This window comes from Schistocerca cancellata, chromosome 5 (genome assembly GCF_023864275.1).
Source record: "Schistocerca cancellata isolate TAMUIC-IGC-003103 chromosome 5, iqSchCanc2.1, whole genome shotgun sequence".
Classification (NCBI taxonomy): Eukaryota; Metazoa; Arthropoda; class Insecta; order Orthoptera; family Acrididae; genus Schistocerca; species Schistocerca cancellata.
In genome coordinates, this window is record NC_064630.1 from 793,016,483 (window position 1) to 793,039,651 (window position 23,169).

The 23,169-nt window shown below is 42.8% G+C and overlaps 1 protein-coding gene across 1 annotated transcript in view; it reads left to right on the forward strand.

Moving 5' to 3' along the window:
- Window positions 1-23,169, forward strand: part of LOC126188807 (zwei Ig domain protein zig-8-like) — a 475,470-nt gene that overhangs the window by 383,495 nt on the left and 68,806 nt on the right. The window lies entirely within an intron of this gene.

Below are 23,169 nucleotides of genomic sequence, written 5' to 3' on the forward strand. Positions count from 1 at the left end.
AATTGCTCAGTACAGAAACTGCAGTATATCAGTCACATGGAAAATGACATTTAGGTTATCAATATGCGATAAATATCTTCGAGCAAATGTATTTCATTTAAGTCGACGTAAGTTTGGAAAATTGGTGTAACATTTTAACAATTACACTGGCAAACCCATTTTCTTATAGACTGTATGGCATATTAGTTTCGAATGAAGCAGGATAGAGTCATTTAGGCTACTTCTATGGTACATCCTAGGATACTAATCGAACACTCTGGTGTGAACACAAGGAAATATTCAACGGCCCATACAGGGACAGACCCTACCATCAGTTACACGCACAAATTACATTAATACTATGTGCATTACTAACATCGTAACGAAGCTAAGATTTTGGCAAAAAATTGCAGACTGACTTGAAAAAATGCGGATTCACTGATTTACTTTCTTTTCTTTCTGTATCAGTCACGAGACAGTCATATGAGCATTTTAGAATTCCGTAACAGGTTTTGACCAGCAAGTGGTGGTCTTCAGACAAAAGACACATGCTGCAAGCGGTTTCCGTAGCGTTGTTAACAATACAGTTTCGGCAGTGTTAAATGCTCAAGTGACTGTGTCCGGAAAAAATATAAAAACTCAAGTAAAGGTAATGTTTCTGAAGTGGGTCATTAAATAAATTTTCAGCATTATATCATGAGAATATTTGTTGCGAGAGATACTATGAAATGGAGACGTTTGCACAGCAGAGGAAATCACGGCCGGTTGCATCAAAACAGTCGGAAGACTGACGACAAAATGTGCATCCTTGTAGCGCTAGTACTATATACGTTAGCACCATCAGGTTACCCCACGTCGAGTACAGATTACCTTAGGTACTGCTCAAAGTAGTAAACGGAAGTACGTTGGTAAACAAGAACGTTCAAATGTTTCCAACCCTGATGCCCATTTCCCAACTTTCCCAAACCTGGGATCCGCCTACTACCGCTCGACACAGACACAGGACAAACACGACAAACCACTCTTTCCTACACAGGGACTAAGGAATTTTTGGCTGAGAGGCAGGCGTTATGTCTCGACGTCCAGGACCTATCATCCATGGCAAATCATTTACAAATCTTTGCAACTGTTCAAGACCATCATCCCTGTAGGAAATGGCTTTCCCCATATCTACATTCAAGGAAAGTCCACGACAACACGAGACCAACTGCACAAGAGTGGTTCCAGCTGAATGGTCTTACTCCTCTGACCTAAGGTCACGGATCACTTCATAGACCAACAAATGCAGTAGTGGAACTGCTACCATGTAAATCATGTGCGAACACTGTGATGAGACGACATTATTGGTGGGATCATTCCATTTTGTCTCAATCTAATGCGAACAATTCCCTCTGTTGATTCGTAGATACTGATAATATCTGAATAATTTTGACGCGTTGAGGCTACAATTACATAACGAGGAATACACGCAGTATCAAGGCACGAACAAGCAGCACTGAGAATTCCAGAAACGTATGTCCTAAAGTTACACAATGCCAAGCAAGACGTATCCTACGGACCGTGGCTAACAGTAAGTTTCCTAAATACGATCCACTACTATGAGAATGGGGTAGAAAATATACTTGCAGATAACTTGTCAAACAGGATACTGTCCGCCGCTCGTGGTCTCGCGGTAGCGTTCTCGCTTCCCGAGCACGGGGTCCCGGGTTCGATTCCCGGCCGGGTCAGGGATTTTCACCTGCCTCGAGATGACTGGGTGTTTGTGTTGTCCTCATCATTTCATCATCATCCAGGAAAGTGGCGAAATTGGACTGAGCAATGATTGGGTAATTGTACGGGCGCTGATAACCACGCAGTTGAGCGCCCCACAAACCAAACATCATCACCCAAACAGGATACTATCATGGACGACGCACAAAATGTAAGCACTTTTTCAAGAACGTATGCGAAATGACTGTGCACGCCACGTGACACACAATTACGAAGCGACCGAATAAAAGCTACAGTGACAGCGTTGGAGGTGATGAGTTTAATGTCTCGCAGTCGCGTCCACAGATCCTGTGTGTGCAAACGACCGCAGCTCTTCATACTGCTATCGTTTTCGCTTTATGTGACAGCGAGTTAAAACGCCTTTGAAAATAAACAATCCCGATGCGTGTCAATTTTACGGCCACTGATGCGATTTGTCCGTAAAAAAGGGCGGAGTGCCGCAGATATTCACTTTGAATTGGGTGACATCTATTGACATTCGGTAGTGGAGGGAGCGCAAAATACGGCGTGATCCCACAGGTTTGGGAGCACCCGTGCGAATGTTCTCCACGAGGGCCAATGGCAAGCAACACAATGTGGCAGGAAATATTATAGAACAGATGAGTAAAAAGGTGGAACTAAACTTTTTCTTCACAAGTATTAAGTTTGATTAAGTATTTTTTTTTAAATCTTTGAAGGTGATTGTAACTTTGTAACTATGTACTGCATGGGTTGAAAAATATTAACAGTAGCTAAATAATGCCAAAAAACTCTTTGCGTATGCGTTATTCGACTGGCTGCATACGAAGTGAGATAGACTAGTACTTCACCCCGTAAATGATGAAGCGTAAATTTATTTGTCTGTCTTGAAAATATAACTATTTCACGTTGAAGCAAACTCTAACTTTCTAACTCATACGTAGAGAGTGGCACAAGAAGAAACTAACGAGCTGAAGGTTTGTGTAACTGGATCATCAATTATGTTTTCACATCCGCTGCCGTCTAAGGCAATCCCTTATTTTCATTTAACTGTAGACATCGAGGTAGCCTCTTCAGCTATTGATATGTTTTCGTCAGAATATTTTGTGATTTGAATAATGAAAAACTGTACCAGTTACTTATTTTTTCATTATCAGCACAACGTTTTTCAGCAATTTATTCTCATTTTAATGTGTATTTGTTTACTTAAATATTTTTGCTAAAATTTATATATATGATTTTCTGCCTCTCTTGCACTGTAGATTTTTGTTGGAGGTCATAATACTATCGCAAAATCAGACTAAATGATTCATAGAATGATTTTTATACAGTAATTTTAGAGTCGGTGTTTTTACTTGTTAATTGTATTCAAACGTCACAAAAATATTCTCGAAACGCTCTGTGCTGAGCGCGACAAAATAAGTAACTGGTGCAGATTTTCATAATTCAGATCGTGAATGATACAGCTGCATACTTTCCTAAAACATCGATTATGAATAATTTGTCCCTTTATATCCATAAAAGACTTTCCCTAGGCGACATGACAATCATTCCCCTGGATACCCATCCAGTCAATCTTCAATTAGGTTAAGTGGTCTAAAATTAGATCTTCAATTCCAGAGTGTTACTCGATGTATTTTATTGTATTTCAGTCTCTGCTACTGACCTGCAACATCAATAGCTCACTGAATATCTCTCAGCATTAGAATGGTTTTGGAATTAAAACACCACCTCGCACTGCCGTAATTCAAATTCAGTAATACCCTCTGACAGTAATTTCAGTTTCAGACACATGGTAATCTTTGTGTTGAAAATAGTATTAAATTTACTAAGAGCACTCTTTTTCATCATCTCTATTGTACACGGCCCAGTATCATTAATATGACCACTGACAATATTCGACGTCAACGTGATATACCCATCCACAGACGGCAGGTGGCAGCCCTAACGGTTGAGAATATACAGGCTGGTCCACTGAAAGTGACCGGGCCAAATATCTCGCGAAATAAGCGTCAATCTAAAAAACTACAAAGAACGAAATTTGTCTAGCTTGCAGGGGGAAACCAGATGGCGCTATGGTTGGCCCGCTATATAGCGCTGCCATAGGTCAAACTGATATCAACTGCGTTTTTTTTAAATAGGAACCCTATTTTCTATCAAATATTCGCGTAGTACGTAAAGAAATATGAATGTGTTAGTTGGATCACTTTTTTCGCTTTGTGATAGATGGCGACGTAATGGTCACAAACATATGGCTCATAATTTTAGATGAACAGTTGGTATTAGGTACGTTTTTTAAATTAAAATACAGAACGTAGGTATTTTTGAATATTTTATTTCGGTTGTTCCAATGTGACACATGTACATTTGCGAACTTATCATTTCTGAGAAGGCATGCTGCTACAGCATGATTACCTGTAAGTACCACATTAATGCAAGAAATGCTCAAAATGATGTCTGTAAACCTCAATGCATATGCCAATACGTGTAACGACATTCCTCTCAACAGCGAGTAGTTCTCCTTCCGTAATGACAATGCGCTGAGGCATGTTGTCAGGCGTCGTCGGTGGATCACGATAGCAAATATACTTCAACTTTTACCACAGAAAGAAATCCGCGGACATCAGATCCGGTGAACGTGCGGGCCATTGTATGGTGCTTCGACGACCAATCCACCTGTCATGAAATATGCTATTCAGTATCGCTTCAACCGCACGATAACTATGTGCCGGACATCCATCATGTTGGAAGTACATCGCCATTCCGTCATGCAGTGAAACATCTTGTAGTAACATCGGTAGAACATTACGTAGGAAATCAGCATACATTGTACCATGTAGATTGCCATCGACAAAATGGGGGCCAATTATCCTTCCTCCCATAATGCCGCACCATACATTAACCCGCTAAGGTCGCTGATGTTTCCACTTGTCGCAGCCATCGTGGGCTTCCCGTTGTCCAGTAGTGCATATTATGCAGGTTTACGTTACAGCTGTTGGTGAATGACACATCGTCGCTAAATAGAATGCAGGCAAAAATTTTCTCATCGCCTCGTTCTCTTGCGCCCAGTGGCAGAACTGTACACGACTTCTAAGTCGTCGTCATGCAATTCCTGGTGCATAGAAATATGGTACGGGTGCAATCGACGTTGATGTAGCATTCTCAACATCGACATTTTTGAGATTCCCGATTCTCGCGCAATTTGTCTGCCACTGATGTGCGGATTAGCGGCGACAGCAGCTAAAAGACCTACTTGGGCATCATCAACTGTTGCAGGTCGTGGTTGACGTTTCACATGTGGCTGAACACTTCCTGTTTCCTTAAATAACGTAACTATCCGCAGAACGGTCCGGACACTTGGATGATGTCTTCCAGGATACCGAGCAGCATACTTAGTACATGCTTGTTGGGCATTTTGATCACAATAGCCGTGCATCAACACGATATCGACCTTTTCCGTAAACGGTTCATTTTAACACAGGTAACGTATCACGAAGTAAATACCGTCCGCACTGGCGGAATGTTACGTGATACCACGTACTTCATGTTTGTGACTATTAGAGCGTCATCTATAACAAAGCGAAAAAGGTGGTCCAACTAAAACGTTCATATTTCTTTACGTTCTACACGAATATGTAATAAAAAATGGGGGTTCCTATTTTTGAAAAATGCAGTTAATATCCGTTTGACCTATGGCAGGGCCATCTAGCGGGACAACCATAGCGCCATTTGGTTTCCCCCTTCAAGCTTGACAATTTCGTTCTTTGTAGTTTTTTAGTTTGACGCTTATTTCGTGTGATATTTGACCCAGTCATTATCAATGGACCGCCCTGTATAACGCAGGTCGTTGGGACGCGGAAGACATTGTAGTCGTTATAGTAATGCGGAAATGTAGCGATTTATCTGATGTCCAAAAGGGCGTGTTCATTGGGTTTCAGGACAAGGGTAGGAGTATTTCCGAAACGGCTGAGTTTGTATATTGTTGGCGTCCCACCGTGGTTGAAGTATACCGAAGTATGGTGCACAACGGCCCATAGATAGCAGGGGTGAACTACGGTTGCGGAGAAGTGTATGGGCCAACAGATGTTTATACTGTTGAGTAAATGGTCACCCAGATGAACCAAGGGAATACATACAGTATCTCCTCAACGACCGTTCAGTGAACGTTGCTGCTTATGGGACTCTGCAACTGGCGTATGGTTCATGCACTCAAGCTGACTGCTGTTCATCGGCGATGAAGACTGAGACATGAACGCCATACGGCAACTGGACGTTGACTGAATGGCGACAGGTGGCCTTTCTAGATGAACCACATTTAACATTTCATTGCTCAGATGGGCCTGCAACAGTCGTCGGAAGGGTCCAGGCCGAAGGAGGGAGCGTGTACAGCATGAAACGTCTGAAAGCAAAGGGTATGGGAGGGAGAGTTATTTTCTGTGGAGTGTTTTTCTGGCATTCCTTGGGCAATGTCATCTTTCTAGTAGGCACAGTGGATCAACACAAGTATATATCTATCGTTGGGGACCATGTCCAGACCTGAGAGTACATGTAGTTTATTTTTCCTCGACAGGATGACATACACCAGCAGTACAATTCCATGTGTCACATAGCTCATGATTTTAGTGTACTCAGAATGTCCGCTAAACTCACCAGATTTAATACCCAATCCAGAAGCTGTAGGACTACCTCAATGCAGCTGTTCGCACCATGGATCCACAACCGTGAAACCTAGAACAGCTGCCCACGGAACTGAAGTTGGCATAGTTCCACATCCCTGGCAATACTTTCCAGGAGCTCATAGACTTTCTTCCAGCACGTATGCTCTGCAACAAGTGAAAGGTCTTTTCAAAGGTGTTCACATTAATGTGAATGGACTATGTTCAAATGTATGTGAAATCCTGAGGCACCAAACCGCACAGGCCATCAATCCCTAAACTGACACACTATTTAAGCTAACTTATGCTAAGAACAACACACAAACAGCCATGCCCGAAGGAGGACTCGAACCTCCGGCGGGAGGGGCCACGCAATCGGTGACAAAGCGCCTGAAACCGCGGTGCCACTCCCCGCGCCATTGGACCGTGTATTTTCTTCTTTACCAAGTAATACAGTCGGTTCTTGTAACTTCAAATGGCTCTGAGCACTATGGGAATTAACATCTGAGGTCACCAGTCCCATAGACCTAGAACTACTTAAACCTAACTAACCTAAGGACATCACACAGATCCATGCCCGAGACAGGATTCGAACCTGCGGCCGTAGCAGCAGCGCGGTTGCGGACTGGGTCACCGAGAACCATTCGGCCACAGAGACCGGCTCTTGTAACCTCCGCAGATATAGAAACACACAACTGTTTCTATAATTTAAATGTTAATCATATCAGATTTCCTTTCGATGTACTTCAGTATTGTAATCATATTTTGTTCTATTTTCAGGTCTACTTCCTAAGTTACTGAATTACGTTAATTTACTCATTGGTGACGTTTTCCTCCATTAGTCAAACAGTACCATGTAGTCTACAAAACGAAATATTTGTGACACGATTCCTTAAGATGTGTTTCTTCTGCGCCCAGTTTATGGATCTAAAAGCTTCTGTTAACATTGCAAAATGGTTCAAATGGCTCTGAGCACAATGGGACTTAACATCTGTGGTCATTAGTCCCCTATAACTTAGAACTACTTAAACCTAACTAACCTAAGGACATCACATACATCCATGCCCGAGGAAGGATTCGAACCTGCGACCGTATGGGTCACGCGGTTCCAGACTGAAGCGCCTAGAACCGCACGGCCACACCGGCCGGCTTTAACATTGCAGAGAATAGTTTCTTCTAATTGTAAACTATCCTTAGTTCTGAAGAAGTCTAATGGGAAATGTAACATTTTTGTATACGTTCTCTATTATAGTAACCAAAGTCAATCAACGTCCGTTTTTCGCAATGGATTTACGTAGATTAGTTGATACTAAGTTTTCATCTTTATCAACAGCTATGACTACTCAACAATGCTATCAGGTCAAATCACATATGTTAAAATAGAGGAAAAAATCGGCGATGTTTTGCGCAATGGGGACACACGTAAGGAAATGGCCTCTGGCGGGATAAAGAGGTGTCGCCTGCTATGAGTTTAAGGGGAGATACACCGACTTTAAGATTAAGATAAAAGGTTTCTGATAGTGCCCCGATGTCAGCACCAGGCATGTGCCATTCCGTCATGAGTAAAGAGAGATGACCCAGTGAAACATACTCCACGACAAATGCAAGTACATACACTGAGGTGTGTAAAGTCATGTCATAACGATATGCACTTATACAGACGAGGTAGTCTCGCGTACATGCGGTATAAAAGGGCACTGAATTGATGGAGCTGTCATCGGTACTCAGGTGATTCACTTGAAAAGATTTAGGACTTGATTATGACTGCACGAAGGAAATTAGCAAATTTTGAATGCGGAGTAGTACTTCGAGCTAGACGCAAGGTTGTGTTGAGAATACCGAATTTCAGGCACTACCTCTCAACATGGACAACGTAGTAGTCGACAGCCTTCACATAACCACCGAGACCAGTGGCGTTCGCGTAGAGTTGTCAGTGCTAACAGACAAGCCACACTGCGTGAAATAATCGCAGAAACCAATGTAGGACGTACGACGAACGTATCCGTTAGGATAGTGTGGGGAAATTGGGCGTTAATGGGCTATGGGAGCAGACTACCGACGACCGATGCGAGTGGCTTTGGTAGCAGCACGACATTACCTGCACCGACTCTCCTGGGCTCTAGGCCACATCGGTTGGACCCTACCAGAGTGGAGAACCGTCACATAGTGAGATGAATCCGGATTTCAGTTGGTAAGAGGTGATAGTACGAGGTGCATTCAAGTTCTAAGGCCTCCGATTTTTTTTTCTAATTAACTACTCACCCGAAATCGATTAAACTGGCGTTAATTCTCGACGTAATCGCCCTGCAGACGTACACATTTTTCACAACGCTGACGCCATGATTCCATGGCAGCGGCGAAGGCTTCTTTAGGAGTCTGTTTTGACCAGTGGAAAACCGCTGAGGCTATAGCAGCACAGCTGGTGAATGTGCGACCACGGAGAGTGTCTTTCACTGTTGGAAAAAGCCAAAAGTCACTAGGAGCCAGGTCAGGCGATTAGGGAGCATGAGGATTCACTTCAAAGTTGTTATCATGAAAAAACTGTTGCGTCACGTAGCTCGATGTGCGGGTGCGTTATCTTGGTGAAACACCACACGCGCAGCCGTTCCCAGACGTTCTTGTTGCAGTGCAGGAAGGAATTTGCTCTTCAAAACATTTTCGTAGGATGCACTTGTTACCGTAGTGCCCTTTGGAATGCAATGGGTAAGGATTACGCTCTCGCTGTCCCAGAACATGGACACCATCATTTTTTCAGTACTGGCGGTTAGCCGAAATTTTTTTGGTAGGGGTGAATCTGTGTGCTTCCATTGAGCTGACTGGCGCTTTGTTTCTGGATTGAAAAATGGCATCCACGTCTCATCCATTGTCACAACCGACGAAAAGAAAGTCCCATTCATGCTGTCGTTGCGCGTCAACAGTGCTTGGCAACATGCCACACGGGCAGCCATGTGGTCATCCGTCAGCATTTGTGGCACCCACCTGGATGACACTTTTCGCATTTTCAAGTCGTCATGCAGGCTTGTGTGCACAGCACCCACAGAAATGCCAACTCTGAAGGCGATCTGTTCAACAGTCATTCGGCGATCCCCCAAAACAATTCTCTCCACTATCTCGATCGTGTCGTCAGACCGGCTTGTGCGAGCCCGAGATTGTTTCGGTTTGTTGTCACACAATGTTCTGCCTTCATTAAACTGTTGCACCCATGAACAGACTTTCGACACATCCATAACTCCATCACCACATGTCTCCTTCAACTATTGATGAATTTCAATTGGTTTCACACCACGCAAATTCAGGAAACGAATGATTGCACGCTGTTCAAGTAAGGAAAAATCGCCATTTTAAGTATTTAAAACAGTTCTCATTCTCGCCGCTGTCGGTAAAATTCCTTCTGCCGTATGGTGCTGCCATCTCTGGGACGTATTGACAATGAATGCGGCCTCATTCTTAAAACAATGCGCATGTTTCTATCTCTTTCCAGTCTGGAGAAAAAAATCAGAGGCCTTAGAACTTGAATGCACCTCGTATTTTACGAGTTTTGTAAAGCTATGGACACAAGTTGTCAGCATTCCACTATGCAAGCTGGTGGTGTCTGCACAGTGATGTGAGTTGTCTTTATATGGGATGTACTGGTTCATCTGGTTCAATTGGACCAATAATTGATAGGAAATGGTTGTGTTCGGCTAGTTGTAGATCATTTACAGCCATTCATGGCCTTCATGTTCCCAAACAATGATGGAACTCTTATGGATGAGAGCGCACCTTGTTACTAGGCCACAATCATTCGCAATTGGTTTGTAGAATATTCGGGACATTTCGAGCGAATGACTCAGCCACCCAGGTCGCCCAACGTAAATCTCACCCCAGAATTATGAGACTTAAACGAGAGGTCAATTCATGCACAAAAACCTGCACCAGGAACTTCCAACGACTCCATGAGTCTATGACACATTGAGCTACTGCAGTACGCTGGGCAAAATGAGTTGTGATACGATATTAGGATGCATCCCATGACTTGGGCCATCTCTGTGTATATCACTTATAGCGTTGTGCAGGCCTATTACCCCTTCATGCCCCTGTGGTGACTGTTTTATTACCGTTATCGCCGCAGAGTCCACCAATCTGCTGGGAGTTATGTCATCTGTGCCAACAATGGTGAGACTATCTTTATGGGAGGCGGTATCTTCATCCATCACAACACCCACCTGAGGATTATGGAGAGCTCCAGGGGAATGGTGGCAGTGATCCATCAACAACACTTCAGCCTCAGTATGTCAGCAGGGTTTATTGGTGGCCATCTTGTTGGACCAGCCTTATAGGCAAGGCATGTCTGCACCTCCTGCGGGGCTGGCCGAAGTTCTAGGCGCTGCAGTCTTGAACCGCGAGACCGCTACGGTCGCAGGTTCGAATCCTGCCTCGGGCATGGATGTGTGTGATGTCCTTAGACTAGTTAGGTTTAACTAGTTCTAAGTTCTAGGGGACTAATGACCTCAGCAGTTGTGTCCCATAGTGCTCAGAGCCATTTGAAACATTTGAACCTCCTGCGGGTGAATCTGCCTCCCCTGCTGCAAGTAGTGCCTTTGGTGATACGAATGGTGATGTAACTCCTACATGATGGTTCTCCAGCTCACTGCTACCATAAGTGTGGAGATGAGAAACTAGTACAGACAGAACATTCGGATATGCCTGGTGTGTTCTGATGTGTCGCTTCATTCACTGAAACTTACACGGTCAAAGATATTTCATCTTCACATTGAAGTACGTGTACCTCTCTTGGATGTCACTCACAGCTGTGTGTCCATATGATCTTTTCTGCTCTCCATTCTCTCTTGGAGTTGCCCTCATTTCCCAAAATCAGCCTACGGAGATAAATTTATTTATAAGAGTTGTATATGTCATTTACAAATCACAGAACGTTACAAAGTGTTGTACCCCTACTGTGTACATAATGGTCAGCTTAAGGCAGAGCTGGCCAAGAATTCGGCTCGCGAGCCATGCCCTGGCTTCCGTGCCATTGTGCTCAACCTTACTGCACAATTCCCCTACCATCACGACACGATGTCTGAGTGCGAGGAGGGGGAAAAGAGGGACCACTAGTACGCTGAATTTGAATGGCAATGCTCTTGTACTACATACGGGTAGGTTTTGGTTTACATTCGTCAACAATGTAGGTCACAAAAAAACAATTTTCAGTAGAGTTTTGTTACTTTTTGTCATTCTTGACCTGCTGCTACGGTCGCAAGTTCAAATCCTGCCTCGGACGCGGATGTCCTTAGGTTAGTTAGGTTTAAGTAGTTCTAAGTCTAGGGGACTGATGACCTCAGATGTTAAGTCCCATAGTGCTTAGAGACATTTCAACCATTCAGACAGACACATACAATTTCACACTCAGGTATATTCGTGACTTCTTTAGTTTTATAATCAAAAGAGTGCTTTGACACACATATCTTGATGAAAGTATTGTGGCACTGTTGCATCCTCTTTATGGAGAAGTGGAAGCTCAATGTGAAATAAGCAATGTAGACGTCTTGGACAGTTTTATTGTAAAGCGACTTGTCTTTAACAGAGGTATTAATTTATGGACCAATGAGTTGCATCTACATGTGCTCAGGGGCTCTTTCAAAGAAAACGTCAAACTGTCTCAATAACAGCTCAAAAACAAATCTAAGGTTTGCAGTGTCCTGAAAACGTTTAGAAAACTATCTTTGTAACTCTTTCAAGGCCATGAAGAATTATTTAAAAGTTTTAGCGCCATGGAGCTTAAAGAACTAGATTGTCTTTGTCAGAATATGTACCTTCTACCATCCTTACCGAACTGGACATAAGTTGTTTCTCACTTTGGAATGTCGTCTTAGTGTGGACAGTGTGCAGTCAAGTCCACTTAAAATGCGAGGTCTGCAGTCCATTTCGAATTCTCTAATTTTCGTCCATGCACTGCTTTTTTTATAAGTTCAACAATATCGTGTATCAAATCGAAAAAATAGTTCCACATGCCCCTTGACTTAATACGAGTATGTAATATGTAATCTACATTCTTCGTTCAGTTACATCGAAAATTGTTGCAAGTGACGCGGGAACAATTAGTATGACTTCAGAAAAAGTTTACTGTTCGTACCACTAATTTCTACGCGCATTGCACAAAGTGTTTATTGACGTACAGCACAATGAATCCAGTCTGCTGAGCATTGTAATTTTTTGCTCTTTCAATTTTACCTACAACGTCTTTACAATCCTCCTACATAAAACTGTAGTAGCGTTCGATATCTAATTATCAGTACCCATAATATATTTTGAGAAATATTGCCGCTTTCGTCTGTCATTCCCATTCATTTTTAAAGTTTTTGAACTATAGATGGGTAGACTGACTCTTTTTGTGCAAACAAGTACTGGACCAGTGTGAATATCTTTCATACCGCCAACAAATACTGAAGGATAAATAGCGCTGATACCACGATTCTGCCTAAGTGGGAAGACAGTTCTGCCGATCGAAAAATGCTACAGCGCAGCGCAGTGCTAAATGAAACGTCGCGCGGCATGAGGTACTCCCAAGAAGGATGGTGTAAATTCGTAGCAGTCCATCCTAGGTCCGCACGTGGTCCGCACACTTGGAGTGCCTGTAGTTTGGCACACTGTGGCCAGCCTTGGACTACAGTCAGTTTTCACTGAAAGACGTAATATGCCTCTTTTCGGCTTAAATTAATTAAGAGGGATAAGGGTATATTATTTACCAATCTCCCTCAGTAACAGATTTACTGCCTATCTTCCACTAACGTTCTTTAAAGCGTGTTTGTTACGTGCTATGTAGCGTTCGTTCCATCAGACAAAGGCTGTGTTTATTCCGTAGCGCCTGCTAATTAGTTCAGCATAATAGGTGAGATAGATTATTTCGTCCATGACTAAATCAGTTTATTCGATCTCATGACTGTCCCGCCTAATTCCGAAAGACCTACGGACTACCTGTCCCCATTTTCATACGCTAGGATGAACAGATTATGTTTTTGGAAATACTGTCGTTCCTGAAACCCTATTAGTGTTTGGAATACCTTTTTCGTTTCTCCCGTAAGTGTTCACCATCATGTCCAGAATTTATGATATTATTGCCTCTGTATCAATTCGCTTTACATGCAGCACAAAGTGGGACAGATGCTCAAGCCGTTAGGTATCTGTATCAAAAGTTCCTGTTTGCCGCATTTCACAGATGTTCGCTTCTTAAGTTGGCTTACATATTTCGACAGCTTCATTAGCCTAGGGAAGTATAGATACAGAAGGTTACTCAGCTGTTCTCTTGCATTAGGACTTGCGATTTGCTACTTCGGAAGCGACAATACGTTTGGTGAAGAAAGTCTAATGCTTGTTTAATTTTGAATGTCGGCTCACTGAAAAGCGTGTAGAAACCGACAAGTACAGGGTAAAGAAAAATGAGGACGAGACAGATCCCTGCTGAACTTTGCAACCTCCTCATCATTATGAATCAAAATCATATTTGTCAGTTTACCTACGAATGCAGAAGCGATGGTTTATTGTAATTGCAAGTGAAGTTCTAGCAAATATTTCGATGGGTAACGGGTGTATGAAAGTATCCATTTTATGGAAGGAACTTACTTCTTGCAGTGAAACATAATTTGTCCTCATATCTTTACCGAAAAATATGTCTACTATTCTGCTATTGCAATATGAGTTAGAAGTCTCAGTTTCCACTGTCACATCAGCTACACAGTAAGATAGAAATGCGTTGGTAGAGGGACTAATTTTAAGGTATTGTCATTGGATTTGCCTTAATTCCTGTTTCTCTGCCTCGATGAAACACACACATGTGGGTAAGGACAATTTAAAAAGTAGTGTGGATCAGTATACTTTATTGCAAGGATGAGTCGATGCACCTTTTGCAGGTGTATATTTGAAAACGAATACAAGTTAGTTTTTCCTTCAAACTTCTTGTGCCCCTTTATGGCTATGAGGAGACAGACTTCCATCTGTACCACCTGAAAAATTTGACGGCTGAACGACGTTCGTGTAAATTATTTATGTGTGTGACCTGACCTGATTACAGCCACCAGGCCCTCTCTTACATCGAACCCGTGTTTCACACAATCAGGACTATTTCTGATCACAGTTACACAAGATATTATAGTTTCAATATCAGAAATAGTATTAAAATGATTTCACTGCCTGTAGTGACAATATAAGCGATACTATGAACAAATAAAGTTAACACTGACATTCTTTGTACTACCACTGCTACTGCCGCCACTAGTACTGGTATTAGTGATTATTATAATAATGACAATAAAAACACTAATGATAGTAGCTGATATAAAAAGAATTAATGGGTGTACAAATCAGATATCTTCTGATACAGGGAGCCCTGGGGATAGGAAATATAAGCAGACTGCACCAGGTAAGAATACTGGGAAATGAGGAAGACCTGACTGGAAAGAAGGGTGTTCGAGGATAACGAGTGTATAAGGAGCCAATGGTAAACATCAATATTGCTTCAGCAGGTATATCATTAACCGTCTTCTGAAGCTGGAGATGTTACTCAGTTCTCTAATATACAGTGGGAGGTTATTCCAGAGACGGGTTCCTGCTCCTGAGAAGTAATTCCAGAAAGTGGCTGATCGATGGAATGGGAGAGAAAGGATTGTTCTCTTATAGGAATGGGGGTTTCTGCCATGTTGTTCAGACAAGAGCGTTAATGCCGACGGGAGATATGGGGTGGGGCGTGGGCGGCAGTATATGTCGATAAGACAGTTGAGAAGACAGATGGTACGGAAATATATGTGCTTGTCTACATGCAGCCGGGATAAATGTTCATATGACGATGAGATATAATCAAAGAGTTAGACATGACATAAATAACGGATACAGGTATTCATAACTAATTCCAAATCCACGAGTTTTTCTGAGAAAGGCTTTGCAGGATAACATCACTGTCATCAATAACCGGAAGTACCTGTATTTGTACAAGTTCGTTTTTCAGGTCAGGCGTGAGGAGCCTTTTATATTTTTATAGGTCATAGAAAGATGCTTATCCCTTCTTGCAGTCTGTGGCTACATGCTCAGTCCAATTTAGATATTCGTCTGCTATTATTCGTAACTTCTTTACTGAAGGCGAGAAGTAGTTATTTGCCCCATTTAGGGTTAAAGATGGCAGGGATTGAAGATATTTGGAGCTAATGAACCTGTAATGACCAACCAAAACTGCTTGGGTTTCGGATGGAATGAGCCTTAACCTCGTATCAGGTCGGTATTGAGAGTCTCAGAAGCCGTCACCATGTTAATTGGTTTTGCACTTAGATACAACTGGAGGGCCTAAGAATACATGTAGTACTTTCCGTACGACAAAACTGAAGACTCATGCTTGATATACAGTGAAAAAGAGTAAAGGACATAATACCGAACCCTGGGGGACGCCTAATATTACCTGCTCCCATAGTGAGTTTATGGCGACGGACGTGACGCATTGATGGCGAGCCGTCAGGTACTCGAATGCTACGGTCGCAGGTTCGAATCCTGCCTCGGGCATGGATGTGTGTGATGTACTTACGTTAGTTAGGTTTAAGTAGCTCTAAGTTCTAGGGGACTGATGACCTCAGCTGTTAAGTCCCATAGTGCTCAGAGCCATTTGAACCATTTGAACGTCAGGTATGAGCGAAACCATTGCACCATTGCACTGTCCTGGCGAGAAATTGAGGCTGTTACCTTTCGCAAGTAAAATATGGAAGTCGGCAGGGTCAAATGTGGTATCTTAGAAACCATTCTGACATATGGTTTCTGGGGAACACATCAGTCACCACTAACGATAGAGCATATCGGTCGCTTTGGAGCGCTGTGGAAAATGTGAAACTGCTACCAGACGATCACGTGACCCCATGGATGACCTAAAATAGGCAGTATACTGAGGCGTATTTGTCATTCTAATTCACAGAATTCGTGCAGTAGCGTGGATCGATGGGGGTTGGTGTTTCATCGCAGAGTGTGTAACGTGTCCACAGGGAACAGTGAACCACTCGCCTCCATATAACACGTTGTAGAAACGGTAGTCGTAAAAGAAATCTAACCGACCGCGAAAAAGAGGCTCGACTCGCTCCTTGTCAGCGACAATGAGTTTCAAATACGACGCAATTTCTGACATCAGTGAATGCAGTTCCATCTAAACGAGCTTCGGACCGAATGTTCTGAATATAACTGCAAGTAATAGACTTCTGGAGTTGGGTATCTCGCAGGAAACAATTGTTCACAGCGTCACATGCAGCTGAACGTCTGTTGAAAATGTCTGTCAGTACTTTGAAAGCGGGTAAAAAGTAGCGGACAGCATCTCCGCAGCCTGCTAGCTCTTAGTGATCTAATTGCCAAGGAATTGTACCAGTCAGATACGGCATATCTGAAGACGGTTACGGACCCTCTCTCTTACTGGACTGAGGTTTTCAGGAAATCTATAAGTGGTGTTTCACGGTGTCATTATGACGTCTGCTAAGGGTGACTACGATTTAGTACGTCACGCTTGTGTTACTAATACTAATCTCATGTTACGTAATATCTAAATTGCACAAGAAAGCATGAAATCACTCCGCGAAGCTGTTATAGAATCGGCTGCTGTCACCGGGATTAAAGTCAATCGATACGTGCTGGTAAATCCGCATTACGCCAAACGCGCCGGCTTCACATTGGATTGCAGTTATGATTATGTGTGTTGACTATAGTTAGAGCGTGTGACGCTGAAACAAACGACTGACCTTCGTTGAGATAACAGTAATCGTAAGACGAAAATAGTGTCGACTTCAAATTGTGTCCAACCAGAATATATCGCTGAAATAGAGTACGACAACATACACCGATTAGTGCAGAAACTGCTCTCTGTTATGTTTAACATTGTTGAGCAGCAACATTGTGAATAGAAACAACCCGCAAAACAGATAAACCCAATTAGCACATATCTATTACGTCACGGTAACATAAAAATTGGAACTCAGTCTACTATTTAATTATTAACAGTTGATGTAATGTAATCGGAAGTGTTTCCTGACCAACACATTCAATTACAGTCAGAGGCCCATATGTATCCACTCATTTTCTGTTACGTTACAGCCAGGTCAAAGGCATCTCTGTATAACAGATATTGTTCAACCTACCTGCTTCATTTTGATGTGTAATTATTACTTCACTTGTCCATTTTGATGTGTAGTTCCCTAGTAGGTGTCTTCATGTTATATTTCCGTTTTTTATACAAAGCTGATTTTTTACAGTTTAATTTCAGTGAACTGGCACTCAGAAATCTTTAAAAACGTCAAATAAAGCTGTATGGTCACCAAAAACATCAATTACAAACAAGTATATCATTAGAAATCTAACAGAAGTACGGTGAAATCCAGTAAAGCTAAATCTAGTTATTTCGGTTTTATGGTTTGTTTCGATGGAAGTTAAACAACTATAAATAATTATTAAAGCACATGAATAATTTATTTGGCATTGTGCGCCAACAGAGTACAAAACAGCTAGGTAAGAGGGAGCTGTTATTTAGGGACGTTCACTCGAGTTTGTAAAACATCTCAAACTGGAGACTTGCCCCTGGCATTCTGGAAAAAATGTCAGTAGCCATCCTCCAAATTAGCAGTTACGGGTAATTGCGAGGACTATGGTACACGCAGATTAACAGCAAATGTGTGCAAGTTACTGACAGGAACATTGCGCTGTAGAGTGGAAATGAAATTTCGGGATCTTTTATAACAATTCAGTTTGGCTTAAGGAAACATGAATGCACCAGAGGGGCAGTTCTGAAATTGCGGTAGAAAATTTAATCGAGAGTTGCACAAAATCTTGACATGTCGACCTGTAAAAAGCAATGAAACACATAAGACGGTGCAAGATGACCGATATCCCTGGAAAATAGGCGCAGCCTACAGCGCAAGATGGGTAATATTCAATGTGTGTATGTGCCAAGACTGAACAATAAAACCGTAACACCTAAATAGGTAACTGGATAAAAAAGAGCGTACGGCAAGGATGCAATCTTTCTCTTCCACTGTTCTAACTCAGAATCAATTAAGAAAATGAAAGACAGTTTAGTAAATTGGATTAAAATTCAGGATGGAAGGATATCTATGACTACATTCGTTAATTTCAATACTACTCCCTATGAGAGAGAGGAATAATTACATCAAATATCGAATGGGTAAACACTCTAACTAGCGTAAAATATGGTGTGAGGGTAAATCAAAGACAAAGGTATTGAAGAGCAGCGAAAATGCGATCAGTAAAAAACTTATCAAATGACAAATCATTAAAGGAAGTCGAGGAATTGTGTTACCCCTGAAGCAAAATACTGTTTGACAGACACATCAGCACTGGCAAGTAAGACTGCTTTCGATAAAAGAATTCAACTATTATTCGAAACAGGCCTCAATTTGAGAACGAAATTTCGAGCAATTCACGACTTGTACGCAGCATTTTATGGAAATGAAATATGGACCACATCGCCATAGAATTAATACGTAATGTAATATGTAGTGAACACTATCTGGAAAGGGGGGTCATGATGATAAGACGTTTATTACACATTGGGGAGTAACTTCCGTATTACTAGAGGGAACAACTAGTTATTTCATTTCTTGTTCCACTCCTAAATAGAGCGAGAGAAGAACGAATGTCTGTATGCCTCCTTATGACCTCTAATTTCTCGTATCTTATCATTGTGGTCCTTACCTGCAATGTATGATGGCGGCAGTAAAATCATTCGGCAGTCAGCTTCAGATGCCGTTTCTCTAAATTTTCTCAACAGTGTTCCTGGAAAAGAACCTCGCCTTCCCTCCACGGATTCCCATTTGAATTCCCGAAACAATGCTTACGTGTTTCCAGAACCAGCCGGTAACAAATGTAACAACCCACCTCTGAGCTGCTTTGATGTCTTCCTGGTAAGGATCTAAAACACTCTCGCACTATTGAAGAGTAAGTTGCACCAGCGTAATATAGGTGGTCTCCTTAACAGACGAAACACACATTCCTAAAGTTTTCCCTATAAAAGGAAGTAGATCTTTAGCCTTCTCTTCCAGAGTCCTCACATGCCCGTTCCATTTCATATCGCTTTGCGAAGTCACGCTCAAATGTTTAAACGACGTGACTGCGTCAAGAAGTTCACTACCAATGCTGTATCCGAACATTATGGGTTTGATTTTCCTACCAATTCGCATTAACTTATATTTTTTCACACCTAGAGCTAGCTGCCATACATCGCACCAAGCAGAAATTTTTTCTAAGTCATCTTGTATCCTCCTACAGTCACTCAACGTCGACACCTTACCGTATACCACAGCATTATCAGCAAACAACAGGAGACTCCTGCCCATCCTGCCGACCTAATCATTCATGTGTACAGACAACGAGAGCCGATCTATCACATTTCCCTAGGGCACTCCTGACAGTAACTTTGCCTCTGATGAACACTCGCCATAGAGAACAATATAATGTGTTCTATTATTAAGAAGTCTTCGAGCCACTCACACATTTACGTAGTATACCATATGCTCGTACTTTCGTCAACAGCCTGCAACGGGGAACCGCGTCAAATGCTTTCCGGAAATCTAGAAATATGGAATCTGCCTGTTGCCATTCATCCATAGTTCGCTGTATATTATATGAGAAAAGGGCAAGCTGAATTTCGCTTGAATGATGCTTTCTAAAACCATGACAAGGATTTTGCAGTAAATGGAAATTAGGGATATGGGTCTGTAATTTTGCGGGACCATTTTTTACCCTTCTTGTACACAGAAGGCACCTACTCTTTTTTCCAGTGGCTTGGAATATTGCAAGCTTGGTGAGGGGCCACTCTCTGTAAAACCGAAATGGTATTCCATACGGACCTCGTGACCTATTTGCTTTCAAATCTTTCAATTGTTTTTCTACGTCAGGGATGCTTTTGACTGTGTTCTCCATACGGGAGTATGTCATATGGTCAAATGACGGCATGTCTGACGATTCTTCTACGTGAATGATTTCTTCAACGTGAAGTTTAAAACTTCCGCTTTCGTTTTGCATTTTTCAGTTGCCAGAGAAGAGTTGTCAACAAGTGACTGAACTGAAACCTTAGACACGCTTCGTGATTTTACGTAGGACCAGGACATTGGCTTGAAGACTGGACTGAACTGAAACTTTAGACACGCTAAGTGATTTTACGTAGGACCAGGACATTGGCCTGAAGACTGGTGATCAGGACCTTTACGACTTCAGCTCTGTTCCATTTGCTGGCCAAGGTCTGGCAGTGAGAATTCTATCCTCGAAAGGATTCGAACTGGCTTGTCGCCGCATCGAGCGCTACTGCCAAAGAATGCTAACGCTGATAGAGGGAGGAACTGCAGCTGAAACCAAGCTTTTGCAGTATAGATAATTAAGTGCTACTCATTGATAAAGTGGTAGTCACAGAACACGACATCGTTGCGGACTGCTTTAAACCAAACAAAATTCTAGAGATAAAAAAGACTTATGTATGATGTAAGGGAAAGGTGAGAGCTTGGGAACGACGCAGCTTTGTTTTGGGCAACGGTATGGGAGTTGGAATGATATGATGGGGCTGGATTGATCTAAGAGCATAGCTATGGATTGGGAAGAGAGATCCTGTAAGATATCCTTTTGATGGTATACGGGGTGTAAGTGACAGTAGACACTGGGGGATAGTCTTTACACAAGATTTCTATTAAAATTCGTTAACCAGATATTTTCCGGACATGACTACGATACAGTGCACTCCAGTTAAACGGTTGCCATGGAGGTGAGAGTCAGTTTCCAAAATAAGTGATGTTATTCGTCAACGAGGGGTTATGTGGATTCAATCATTGTTTTAGTGTTCTCCTATATACGGGCTTGTTCAAAACTTAAAAATGCTACACTACTATCCATTAAAATTGCCACACCAAGAAAAAATGCAGATGATAAACGGGGATTCATAGGACAAATGTATTATACTAGAATTGACATGAGATTACATTTTCAACCAAATTTGGGTGCATAGATCCTGAGAAATCAGAACCCAGAAAAACTACCTCTGGCCGTAATAACGGCCTTGATACGCCTGGGCGTTGAGGCACACACAGCTTGGATGGCGTGTACATGTACAGCTGTCCATGCAGATTCAACACGACACCACAGTTCATCAAGTGTAGTGACTGCCATATTCTGACGAGCCAGTTGCTCTGCCACCATTGACCAGACATTTTCAATTGGTAATAGATCTGGATAATGTGCTGGGCAGGGCAGCAGCTGAACATTTTCTGTATCCCAAATGGCCCGTACGGTATCTGTAACATGTGGTCGTGCGTTATCCTGCTGAAATGTAGAGTTTCGCAGGGATCGAATGAAGGGTAGAGCCACGGGTCGTAACACTTCTAAAATGTAACATCCAATGTTCAAAGTGCCGACAATGCGAACAAGAGGTGACTGAGACTTGTAACCAATGGCACCCCATACCATCACACCGCTTGGTACGCCGGTATGGCGATGACGAATACACACTTCCAATGTGCGTTCACCGCGATGTCACGAAAGACAGATGCGACCATCATGATGCTGTAAACAGAACCTGGATTCATCCGAAATATGACGTTTTGCCATTCGTGCACCCAGGATCGTCGTTGAGTTCACCATCGCAGGCGCTCCTGTCTGTGATGCAGCTTCGAGGTTAACCGCAGCCACGGTCTCCGAGTTGATATTCCATACTACTGCAAACGTCGTCGAACTGTTCGTACAGATGGTTGTTGTCTTGCAAACTTCCCCATCTGTTGACTCAGGGATCGAGACGTGGCTGCACGATCCGTTACAGCCATGCGGATAAGATGTCTATCATCTCGACTGCTACTGATACGAGGCCGCTGGGATCCAGGAGGGCATTCCGTACTACCCTCTTGAACACACCGATTCCATATTCTGCTAACAGTCATTGTATCTCGACCAACGCGAGCAGCAATGTCGCGATACGATAAACCGCAATCGCGATAGGTTACAGTCCGACCTTTATCAAAGTCGGAAACGTGATGGTAGGCATTTGTCCTCCTTACACGAGACATCACAACGTTTCACCAGGCAACACCGGTCAACTGCTGTTTGTGTATGAGAAATCGGTTGGCAGCTTTCCTCATGTCAGCCCGTTGTAGGTGTCGCCACCGGCGCCAACCTTGTGTGAATGCTCTGAATAGCTAATCATTTGCATATCACAGCATCTTCTTCCTGTCGGTTAAATTTCGCGTATGTAGCACGCCATCTTCGTGGTGTAGCAATTTTAATGGCCAGTAGAGTACATCATCAAATTCTGTTCCAGACTCTGAGAATCGGCGATAGTGACGTAGGATATGGTCCAGGTCGTGTGTGGAAGTTAAAACTTATTAGGAGCTGCTGTTGACGTGCCTGAAGTATTGCAAAAGCAGTTGAGAGACTAATGACAAAGGACCCTGAGCAGGATACCTATAGACAAGCAGAAACGAGTAAAATATGCCGACATATGATCTGTCTGTAGGCCTCGCCCAGTCCCGGGTCTTGAAACCCCTACTCCTGATCGACGCCGAGAACGATGATAAATACTTCTTTTCTTATTCCTCAGAATAAAAATTCTTGCCGTGTGTTACACTACGGCTAGTAGCATTGTAGTCGGAGTGGACTCCTCGGAATCCAGACGCTGACTGAGGGCTGCCGAAAATCGTAGCATCAGCCCACAGCACAGGCGGTTACACTGCGAGTGTGGCGGGTTGCCAGCCCGTGGATTGGGAAGGCGCATCCCATCGACTGGCCTGCTACGGATGACGCTGCAACCGCGGTGTGCGTGTCT